Below are 12,305 nucleotides of genomic sequence, written 5' to 3' on the forward strand. Positions count from 1 at the left end.
AGAATTTCCCCCAATGGGGGACCAATAAAGTATATCTTATCTTATCCTATCCAGCGTTTATCTGTTAGATAAATTGTGCAAAATTTTGAACGTTCTCTGATTCTTAATAATATTATTCCCATGTTAAGCTATTTAGCTGAAGGATCCTGATATGTAGTGAGAAATCCAAACAAGACATGCTGTAACAAATGTAAACCTCTCTACGTATACCGGCTAATGTGTCTGACAGTTCCTGGGAAGAATTCTGCTCAACAACTCTCAACTTTCACCTTCTGTGCAAATTACAGACTAACTCCAGGAGACATGGCAGATTGGTAAACAATTTCCTTTTCATCATGACTGGAGAGGCAGGCGCTTTGTTTGTGGTTACATAAAAGAAGGTGCTTAGCTGCCTTTCAGGTAGAGACACTTAGCTATGTGTAATGAGGACACAACATTGTTACTGAAGGCTTCAGACTACAAGAGATTAACACTCGATTTGCCGGTAAGCCTCCGATTTTTGAAAAGGACTTATTGCGTAACCTGCTTCATTCGATCTGAAGAAGAACTGTGTTGTCAACGTGAACAGAGCACTGCACAGCCTCGAAAACTAAATACACTGTGTGTGCGTGTGTGTGTGTGTGTGTGTAAAAGCACTGGTGAGACAGCAGAGACAAAGCCAAAAAGATCAGAGTCAAACTGAAAGAAGATAATGGTGCTGCCTCCTATTTGACATTTTTAAGAGGATATATATCACTTAAGGAGAATTTCACACACTCCACTTATTTCATTTATTTCAATTTACTTTACTTGTTAAGTGACCATGCACAGTATTAAACATATATATTATACTAGAGTTAGCTTAGGGCTAATTTATATGTCCATCAGCTGGTCAGAGGAAAGCTTTAGCCTCGCTTGGATATAAAACATCACTGAAAAAGCTCAATTAGAGCACTGAGATAACAGTGACACAGTAATAAAAAAAATATAAAATCATATAAAATAACTACAGTGAGAATCTTTGTATCATCTGTGCAAGACCTTCAGGGTTACATTTCAGGTTTGGTGGCAGCCTCTAGTGGCAGAGGCAGAAGTCATGGTTTTATAAAGATCTGTAAAGTTGTTAAGACAAAAAAACACAGGACTTCATCCAATAAGGAGACTGTAGCTTAATACTAAACCAAAGTTAGTGTTGACTTAATTTAAAACACATGCACCTCATGAAGGAATCCTAACCACCTGATGCATTTGAACTAAGCAAGCACGCTGTTCAGCTTTATCTTTTTCAAACCGTGACCTCTTCACTACAGTGATCTTTGTGTGCGTAGTTGCACGGTACCAACACATACGTATGGCAACATCATGCCCAACAACAACAACAACAACAACAGAGAGGCAATTTCTGTAAAGGGGGAAGGAAAATACACTCAATACATCATTTTCAATAACATCCAGATGGTCCCTCTAAGTTCTGAAGTCATCACACAAAATATTCCTACATCAAGCAAGATAACTGAAGCTTAATACACAGAAGTAGAAGCTTGGTCAATGTTGGGATCTACTCATGTGACGCAAAAACAAACAGAGGAGGAGAAAAGACTACAATGCCTCAAAGTCCCAGCATGCCTAGTGGTGCTTCCAAAATGAGGTGTCAAAACCGAGAGAGCCTTGAACACACACAACAAAGGCTGCAACAGCCTCTCATTTACCTGCAAGGTAGGACACTGAAAGTAATCTCTGCTAGAGCATGGAGGATGATGAAGCCTCGCTCTCGTGAACGAGCAAACTCCTGCTTCTGTTGTTCTCCTCCGTTACCCAGAAAGTGATTTCAACTGTATCTATAACTGACTGTGAAACACCAGTATTGATTTATCAGTTTTTAGATATCCATTCCTGAGTTCAGGGTAATACCTTCATTATTGATTCTATTAAATATGTGTCAATACTATTATTAATCATCACAATAATGATGATTTTAATTATATTTATAATAACCACTTATACTGAGTCCAAACATCAATTTGTAGTGTGGCTTCACAGAAAGAAAAAACAACATACTGAAGTTCAACACCAGCATGACTTAAACGTTCACATTGGTTTACATGGATCACATTCACAGCACACATCATCAAAACAGAAAATGTAAGGAGGAATAAACCCCCTGAAGGTAAACTCACTGCTGGTCTCCCTTTCTGTAAAAGTCTGTCTTTGAGGTTGGAGCTTTTATTCATGACCTCTCCGAGAACGGTAATCAGATGTGGTTCACAGGATTGGTTAAGTCCCCACACTTTAAAAAACAGGTTTCTCTCATTTTGTGTGTCTCGATGCACCAGTTGTGCTTTCAGCTGTAAGGGGGGCACTGTTGAAAAAGCTATTTTTAACCAGAGCGCTTGCATTATTTATTTTTTTATTTCATCTTTTTTTTTTTAAAGTCTTGTTTTCTCAGTAATAAAAATAGATGAAGCCTCTGACAGAGCTGCAGGTGAGGAAGCACGGGAGGTTTTACTCAAAAAACCCTTGACCAAATCTGCACCGACTGAGTGTCTCAGTGTGCTGTTTCATGAGGACGAAGCGGTTGACTGACAAGAGCACTTCTTAGCTCCTCAAGAAATAAGCTCCTCTTGTAGTGTGTACCTCTCTTCCACCTCTAGTCGACTAATGCATTGTGTGCTGACACATCCTGTCCATTGTGGGAATGTCGAACAGACTAACAGGAGACTGTTCCTCCTCTGGAAGTGACAGAGACACTGCTCTCACTGTGCACACTTGTTTGTTTCAGCTGATGTTGAGGATAATTTCCCCCTTCTTACAGTTTTTGTGATACTCTGAGTTTCATCTGTATTCTACAGGCTCATCGCTGCTGCATGCATGTGTTTCCACACTGCTGGTATTTGAGAACAGCTGGACATCCATCATAACAATAATGACATGTTTGCAGAGAAGGCTATTTGAGAGGCAAGGCTGTGAGTGTGTATTTGTGTGTGCGTATGTGTGTATATCGACTGGTTGGTATCTGCAGTATTAGGTAAGCGGAGGTCAAAGGCCATCCTGCAATCTCCATTTTTCTCAGTAAACATCCTCCGTGGGGCCAATGTTGCGCATAGCAATACATTTTTGGCAGAGCAGGCCAAATGTCCAATAAGGATAGTGATCATTTTGCTCATCACAAAACCTACAGCTGAGAATGGAATGAAGCCTTGTGGTAAAAAGTCCCATTTCTGCCTTAAAAATAGGTCAGTGGTAAATCTGGAGTCTGCAGAAAGGACAAAATGTTTATCTATAAAATGGGTCATTTCTTGTTGATCCTTGAGCAAGCTCTTATCTGATGAGTAAAAAATGGGAAGACCAAACAAGTAGCGTATGCCATTCTACCATCTAATGGAAAATTCATTGTTTTTGACACTCATTAATCTCTCTGTATGCTCCCAAGCCTGTGCCTCTTCCTATTTTCTCCTTACGTGGAAGTTATTAATCTCTGACTCGCTCTAAATTTAATAGTGTTGACAAAGTCAGACACCATGATAAGATTCTCCTTGCTGTGAACTGGAAATGTTGGCAAGCACATGGCAAGCATATCAATTTATTCTATCTGAAAAGTATAACACTTTGACATTCCTAAGAGGACTTTCACTGAAAATCAATGGCAGGGCACATAACAACACACTTCTCTGAGAGAATGTCAGTGTGTTTAACACAGTTATGCCATGCTTAAATGCATGAGTGAATTTATTAAATCCAGCACTACAAAGAGATACTGCAGACACCTCCCCGATGTGTCCACATGACTGCATGGCCTGAATACATAAAGAACACAGACTTAATTGTAACAAAGTGGAAAGAAAAATCTATGTTCTTCATATAGTTAAAATGTAATGGGTCTAATCAAGTCTCTCTAAAACCCAATTTAGGAAAACAAGAGAGGCGCTTCGGAGCTGCTTCAGTGTAAACAAAATGAGTCTCAGCTTTGTAAATGTCATGGGTTGGTCATTAAAATGGAGAAGATATATAAGGTCCTCTAATAGAACTAAACTGAATTGCAAAAGTAACAATATTAACCTCAAATGACTTTGCAGCAAGAAGACTAACAAAGGGTCGTTCAAAAAAAAAGTGTTTTAATTTAATCAACAATAATTTTCTATTTCAGCTTCTCAGCCAGAGCAAAGCCAGAGCAGTTATTTCATGTGGGAGTGTCCATCAGTAAAAACAGTTGATCACTGAACAGTTAATGCAAAATGCTGCATGAAGCCTACATGACACATGGCCTACTATAATGATAATATCATGATACAGCCATACTGCGGTAATTGATAGGACAATCAGATAATGATGTATCTCAATATCTGATACACTGAAGAATAAAAATACCCCTAAAAGGCAAAGTGCAGGACTCATGTCTTTATTCACTGCACTTTGGTTTCACTGGTATAAAACTACGCTCATGTTTTAGTCTGTAAATCAAATTCACAGAACTAAAGAAGAATTACAAATGTAGCATAGAAAATACAAATGAAATAACAAGCGAATAAATTGAAAAAATGGTGCTGTGTTGTGTATTTGCTTATTTTATTTAATTAATTTTTTATTTTTTTTTCATTATTCATGTATTATTCTATTGTATTTTACTCGTTTTCATTTATTTGGAGGGATTATCTTGTTGGTATAATGTATATTTTATGTCAATTGTACCATTAGTATTTGTCTTGTCATATAAAACACAATAAATTGTTTAAAAAAAAACAACCCAAAAAAACAAACAAATGAAATAACAAACATTCTAGTGTTTGATAAGCCTAACCAACTAGAGTATTTCAACCTCATGTGACATGACTGTAAAACATTATTAACTTGTTTCTGTATGACTACCTGTAACAGCAAAAGTCTTATTCGTTGCAATGTCAGTAACTACAGCCGGGTCTTATTCAGTCAGCTTACGTTCCTCTGTAGCCTTCAGTAATATATCAGCTAGATGAGCAGCATCTTGTGCATCATGCTAGTTTATAACTCATAGGAATGTGTTTCTCACTTGTTGCTGATACAAGGGACAGTAACTGACACATAAGACTCTGTGGCTTGTGAAGTCCAACCATCGGAGGTGAGTGCATCTCTCTCTTGGAGCATCTCTCTCTAGGTTTATTGTGTACTGTATCTCTGTAAACTACGAACAAGACTCCTTTCAAGGATAGCAAATAATTCCTCCTCTAACGTCACTCAATGATCAACAAACAAACATATTGCTAAATGCTACACCACCAAATACAAGCACTCACATGGTTTTAGAGAACAGCTTCAGTAAAGACATGAACAGAGCCTTAAGAGAAAAAAAGGAATGGATGAGACTTTGTGCACAATCAACAGGAACCCATCATGAGACTGATGAGTTCAATATGTGCCCGAGCTCAACAAAAAAAAGGATAGAAGCGCATCAATGACAGTGAGATAAGAAGCAATAAGAGAAGAAGAAACACAACGAGGCAGAAAGATGGGACTTTGGCCAGTTTGGCCACCAGAGGCTCACATTTGGAGCAGCCAGCCGACCTGCCTGTTAGCTGGATTTGCATTGTGTGAGGCTAAAACTGCGGCAAAATGAATTCCATTCATTTCCGTGTCACGCTTATTCCTGAAGAGGGGATGCAGGCCTGTAAGAAGCAATAGTCTCAGGTCCCTGTGGTGATTAGTTTAACCGACCACTGAGAGGTTCGTCCTCTAACACAGTGAGCGCCGGCCTCTGTCCCTCAGCCGGCCATCACAGGGGTCACTGCACTGCTCTGCCGGAGTCACACAACAAACTCTCCTGGGATGACGCGGCTGTAAGTAACCCTTTGACAGTGAGGCACTTCATCATATTCAGCTCACACACACACATGCTGAAAGGCAGCTTTAATAGCTGCTCTGCCGGCTGCTGGCTGTTTAACAGCAGCAGGTAGCTGAAATGTGGGGCTTTGAAAAACAGAAACCTTGTGAGATAACATCAGTAATTTGCTCTGTGTTTAGATGGGGTAATTTTGTATTCTAATCTAATGCTTAAGAACTGCACAACCATTATTTCTTTTAACCATCGATGTGCCTTTTTGTGATCATTGTCACTTTTATACAGTTAATTCAAGAGAAAACGCACAACATGTTTTGATCACTTTTCAGAATGCTGTCTTTGACCTTTTTCAGTTAATAGATTATAAAATAAATTAGTACTTTTTCTTTTTTTAAACAATTATTCATCCATGATTCTGACACTGTTTTACCAACTTCTCATAATGGAACAAGAGTTTAATTAAAGCATGTATGTATAATGGTGGATCAAAGCAGTTTAAGTGTTGCAGATCCAGCTCATGATTCAGATACATCAAAATAAATCTGCTCCTGTGCAGCTTGTGTCCAAAGCTGCTTTTATTTTGAAGGATTTACTGTATATCCTTCAGCTAATCTCAAACAGTCATCAACAAGCTGCAGGTAGCAGCAGACATCAAGAATTTTGGAAGTGCAATCTCTTGAACATGAGGTGACACAGCTGGTGAAGTTCAACAGCTGTAATATCCTCTCACCTGTGTCCAGAGTCCTCTGAATAATTTAGTGTTCAGTGGATTATTGATGAGGTTGAGCTGTAAGAAATGGTCAGTGCCTCCAGCTTTTTACAGCGATAATACCAAATGAATTACCCGATTAAAAGAGCCAGCTCCTCCATAAACAGCAGTGACTCCCTCCAGAGCAGCACGAGCGTGTTTCCCTCTCTCCTGTCAGCTCATGTTGCTGCAGAGGCTCACATCTCTGCTGCTCCCATGAAAACACACAATCCAAAACACACCTCCAGAACACTGTGAGCATTACAAGCACACATACACGCCCCAAAACCAATTTTTTCTTCAATTTTCTCATCTTGTCTGTACTGTGTTTCCATTGGAGCCCTTCATGTAACAAAAGCCTGCGATTGTCCCTCCAGTTAGAGCAACACAAGCATGAGAAGGCGAGCAAAAGTAATTGAGAAAACTTGTTTTCACACAGCAGGGTTATGGTGAAGCCATTGTGCAAGCAATGAGACCTACTCATCTTTCCATGTCACTGTGATATTGTGAAAATGAAAAAAAATCAACATGCGTCCTTCTACACGGTAATGGAGGCTGTCAGTAAAACCTGGACTCCACCGTCATCCACACAGATGACTGTTCTGCATTAAAACTTAAAGTTAAAACATATATGACATTACTTTCTGCAGTGTAAAGAATTAAAGGACTATTTTGCATCATTTTTATATTTGAGATTAACAAAAAAAACATGCCTTTGTCAAGGACTGAAGACGCAATTTATATCCACCAGTGTTACTATGGAGGGGATATCCTTTAGTGTTGAAAATATGTGCATGAATACATTACTCTAAAAATAGCAAATGCCATAAGTAAGCAAGAAACAGAGAGGTAACATAACTATCATTTAAAGAAGGGACATTAAACAGAAAACATCTCTGTTTCTCTGCACAGTGTCTCTGATATAAGATCACACTTGACAGGTGAAGATCTGCAGAGCTGAGAGAGATAATCCCTGATCAGTCCCAAAAGGGTTTGTTTTCTTGGATATATTACATCATTTAGAAATAAAACAAGATGTAATCAGACTTCATACAAGACCTGCTGAGATCTTGCATTCAGAAAGATGAAGAATAGTCACAATAAAATTGACCTTGGACCATCAAAATCTGATCCCACATGTTTGAGTCTGAGAGGATCTTTGCTCCAAATTGGAAGAAATCTCTTCTGGTGGCCCTGAGATGATGAAGTGTTTTTCATGTCACAGTAAGTTTGACCTTTGCCGTCATGGGTAAAAAATGTCATAACTTCATTTCATCCCATTAGACATTTCTGTGATGGAGCAACGACTGCGAGCTAGTTCAGGCAGGCTGCTGAAGCTGCACTGATCTCACATTTGCCCTGCATCATTCTCAATCACCTGACGAACCAATCCTCTCAACGATGTGGTCTATTTAAGCTGCAAGATGCTCTGCCTCTGCACTGCCAATGCAACAGCTGCCCTGCACCAGTGCTGGGCTCAAACTTTCTGCCCCACCTTTCTGCCCAGCATCCACCTGCCGACTCCAACTGTAAGGGGTTTATCTCATCAATCCTCAATTTCTGCATGTAGAGTAAATTTGTGATGAGTGATGAGGTCGAATCCTGGACACCAAACACAGACAGACAGCTGCAATAAAGTTTGGACTAATTCAATGTAAGTTGACTGACTGAACTCAAACTGTGTCATAATGCGATAATGAATTCTTATGATATGGCTGAAACCCTTTACAGTTCAATGTGGCTCTACTGCTGAAAATATTAAAGTTATGATTTATCAGCTGACACACTGAGAGGCTTTTGAACTGGCAGCACTGCCATTTTAATGGCAGGAAGTTCTAATAGTCTAATTGCCAGTATAAATGCTACCTTTAACATGCTGCCCACCCTTTAACGTGGTGCCCACCTATACCATCATTTCCAAAGAGGCTGTTTATGAAGCTATGACAGATATGCTTACATCCATGTGATCCAGAAGCCCAGTTCTGAAGTAGCAGCTTGTATGCAGCCATTAAAGCTGAAACAAAAAGGAGTCACGGCTGTAAGACTGCAGACAAATTGATGCTGAGATGAAACTAAGGCCATTGCCATGACTTGATGGACTGTGATGCCTATTACTTCACTTTTATTTGTTTTCCCCTGCACTTTTCTGTCCATAGCAGCCTTGAACTTTACCATGACACTTAAATCAAATCCTTGTTTTTGCTCCAGGCACAACCTTTTACGATTTACCATTTCAGTAGCCCATTAGACATAAAATTGCCTTTCCAACAGAGGTTGTATTAAGATGTTTTCAATACAGCAACATGAAAGATTCAGACCTGCAATTTCATATGAAAAGACACACACTCACTTCTGTCAGCTACCTGTACTGCCTGTACCCTCCAAACTAATCAGATGTGTAGCAGAGATCTTCAAACCGAGCAGAATGTCTGACTTTAATTCTACAGGTATGCCAGACAATCAAGCTTCAGTTTCAACAGCAGTCATGAGAAGCACAGCACAACAAAGACAACCACAGAGCCTGCAGGTACTCTATCACTCAGCATTACCTGCAAGATGGTTTACGGTGTGCGCGCCACAGGGTGCACGACTCCATGCCAGGAGGATACGCTTCAGTCCAGCTGAGCTGTAGTTGATATAAACTGAGATGTTTCAAAGTGATTTTGGAGAGTCCGTCTTTTCTACCCGCTCTACTAGAAATCAAATTTCCTCGTGTTACAGAAAATTGCTTGACATTATGTGGCTGCACAAATGCCTTGCAGAAGCTCTGTGCATGCAGATGAGGGTTCCTGCTTAAGGCAATCCAGGACTCAAACCTCCCAAGTCTTTATCTGCCAAGCCCCAGGATAATGGCAGGCCTACACGCACATACACACGGCTCCTCTCTTCTGGGTTCAGTAGCATGATGGGGACGCTGTCAGACTTCATAACTTCATAGAGCACACAAGGGATATGCACAATTCCAAAACTAAATTTTACCGACAATGTGGAGCAATAACACAAGGAATGTGGTTTCAATGAGAAATACCTGCACATAATACTGACATTAGACCTTTGATTTGATAAACCAACAATACTCAAATCATTCCTGAAATGAGAATTTGCATTTCCCCCTCTACACTACAGTAAGACCCTGATTTAAACCCTCCAGTAATGTATTGCTCAGTTGCGATGCACAGGGCTGTGTAAGGTAATGCACTCTGAATTGGGCCCTTAAATGGCAATATGCAGAGTGCTTTACAGTATTTGCTGGATGACTGCGAGTACAAGGCTTAAATGTTACAGAAATTACACTCCATGAGCGTATTTCTACAAAAAGTGAGTGGTGTAATGACTTGGTTCCACAGGAAAGCATTTCCTTTCAAAATGTAACCTCATATTGAGGAAATCAATCTCTTGAGAGAAGTGTTGAACAGCAGGGGGAGAAGAAAAATGCAAAATACTGTACTTTGCTGTTACACACCTAATCACTTGTGCTGCTCACAGCCAGATGACACATACACAAAATCAAACTAAGTGTTAGCAGTTGTCTTGAGGTGAGTAGAATCACTTTTGGATATATTTGTGGGTGTTTACATGAAGTTAAAACCCTGCATGACGCCTGGCAGCTAGCTTGGGCCAGGTTCCAAGTTTTGGAGATATTTTGCCCTGTAATGTGTTGTCATGGAAAATTTTTGAAGGTAAAACCGACACTCTGCCCTTGTTTTCTGCGAAGAGGATTTCAAGCTGTGAAATGCTGATAATGTTGTTCATTGGAGCTAATACATGTCACATCTATTGAATGAAGTGGGTTTTTTCTTTAAAGTGAAAATGAGTTTTGACGCTATTTATGGAAATCATGTTGGGTGAAGTTGAACGAATAATTGACTGAACTGTTGGGTCAAACCTTTTCACTTTGATTCATCACTGGTCAGTCATGGCAGGTACGTGGTTTTTTACCTTCTGCCTAACACAAACAAACAAAGGAATGGAGGATGAAGTGGCGGTGATGTTCCCAAGGTTATGACGAGCTGAAAAATGGTTGAGAGTAGATCATTACTGCTGACAAGCTCTTCGACTAAATGTAATTCATACAAAAATTCTATGGATGGTGCTTTGTTATACATGTGAGGCACACACTCACTTCATCACCCTCCTGGCATATCAGTCCCTTATCTTTCAAAACACACTCACACATGTGCTCATGTCCCAGAGAAGGAATTGTAAAGAAGGTCAACCTCTGGAGAGTCCTTCGGCCGCAGAGATAATCTACTTTGATGAATCTGTTCACATTCTCAGAGTGTCATCCTTTAAGCCTTTTGGAGGCATCCACTTCCATCTTGATATGAAACAGATGCTCCATATATCACTTCGTCTTGCTTTCACTGATGGTGCTTTATAACGTATGAGGCTGAACTGAAAACTTGTTAAGAATGACAACATGATGTGTTGATGATGATACAATCAGGAGTACCAGACTCAAAGTTTTAACTTTCACTGCAGACAACGTAACTACCTTTCATTTTATGGCACTGTCAGTAAAGTGAGATATGAAACAACTGGACGGCATCATGGTGATCTAAAGATGTCAAAGAAAGCAAGAAGTTTCACTGGAAAGTCTTTGTCAGTGACAGTCTTGATATTTTTCTCATCCATATTCTCCGCCCAGTGTTTTTCTTTCAGGCTCCTTTCCTCCAGTGAGTGAGGGTGTTCCAACAATCATCTCCTGTCACTCTTGAAATGAAGAGGGGGAAGGGTTAGGGAAAGTGATTTCCATACAGTCTCTATTAGGGAAACATCAGTATGGATGACCTCGTCTTAGGCTTTGTACCTATGTCTATTACAATGAGGTATACATTATAAGTGGGTCCTCTGTTCTGCTTTCTGTGCGTTTGAAGGGTATTTCAACTGAAGGATTCAACAGTGAGTTTTCACTTCATTTTTCTCCAATGAAACCCTCCAAGCCGAGACTCTGAACTACGTTGGCTAGTGCTAAAGCATAGTCTGAACAGAACAGGGACATATTCTCAGTGCTGTCGCCAATTGGTTTCTGGAGAGGGGTTTTGAAGTCAAAGAAAAGCAGTCACCATACTGGAAATGCTGACTCAATCTAACCGTCAGTCAACCTATCTGCATCTCAGTTCTCTGAAATGATGTCTCCACTGTCCTCAGTCCATGGCCTAACTGGAAGTTGTTACAAACCAGCCATGTTAAGAGAGCAATCTTCATTGCAGTAATTAGAATGAAATATTGAGCATAATATCTCACCCAAGTTTAATATCTGACGTGTTACATTTTGCTGTGAAAGTGGACATTTTAACATGGGTGTGATTGGGGATACTTGAGGCTGGCTCTTGGAACCTGCCTCAAGGGGAAGAACTGCACTTTTCTGCACTTCTGCATTGGCTTAATGCTTCAACATTGGAGGTTGCTGCTTGTTTGGAAGTATATGACTATGTTACACAAGCATCAATAATTAATCCCTGCCTCTTACAAGAGACGAGGCAGAGCCTTTACTGTCTGTTTATTGTAGGAATTACATCTTTTGGTGCTGTTCTGCTGACAATAGACCTCATTGTCACCCAGGCTCCACCACACCCTGGGCCACAGTGCTCTTGGTAACCAGCTTTCCAAAGTGCTCCTGGCTGATGCAGATGCTCATAACTGTTTCCAAGTCACTGATGTTGGCATGCCTGTGGCAAGGAGAGAGATTCTGATTAACACTATGATTCTGCCTTTGGATAAAAACCAAGCAGGGCTACCTCAGATGTTCACCAACCATCCTTAGTC

General features: G+C 40.1%; 1 protein-coding gene across 1 annotated transcript in view; it reads right to left on the minus strand.

Moving 5' to 3' along the window:
• cadm2b (cell adhesion molecule 2b) overlaps positions 1–12,305 on the minus strand; it is a 166,528-nt gene that overhangs the window by 50,689 nt on the left and 103,534 nt on the right. The gene's annotated exons all lie outside the window — the stretch shown is intronic.

Source organism: Notolabrus celidotus, chromosome 14, assembly GCF_009762535.1.
Source record: "Notolabrus celidotus isolate fNotCel1 chromosome 14, fNotCel1.pri, whole genome shotgun sequence".
NCBI lineage: Eukaryota > Metazoa > Chordata > Actinopteri > Labriformes > Labridae > Notolabrus > Notolabrus celidotus.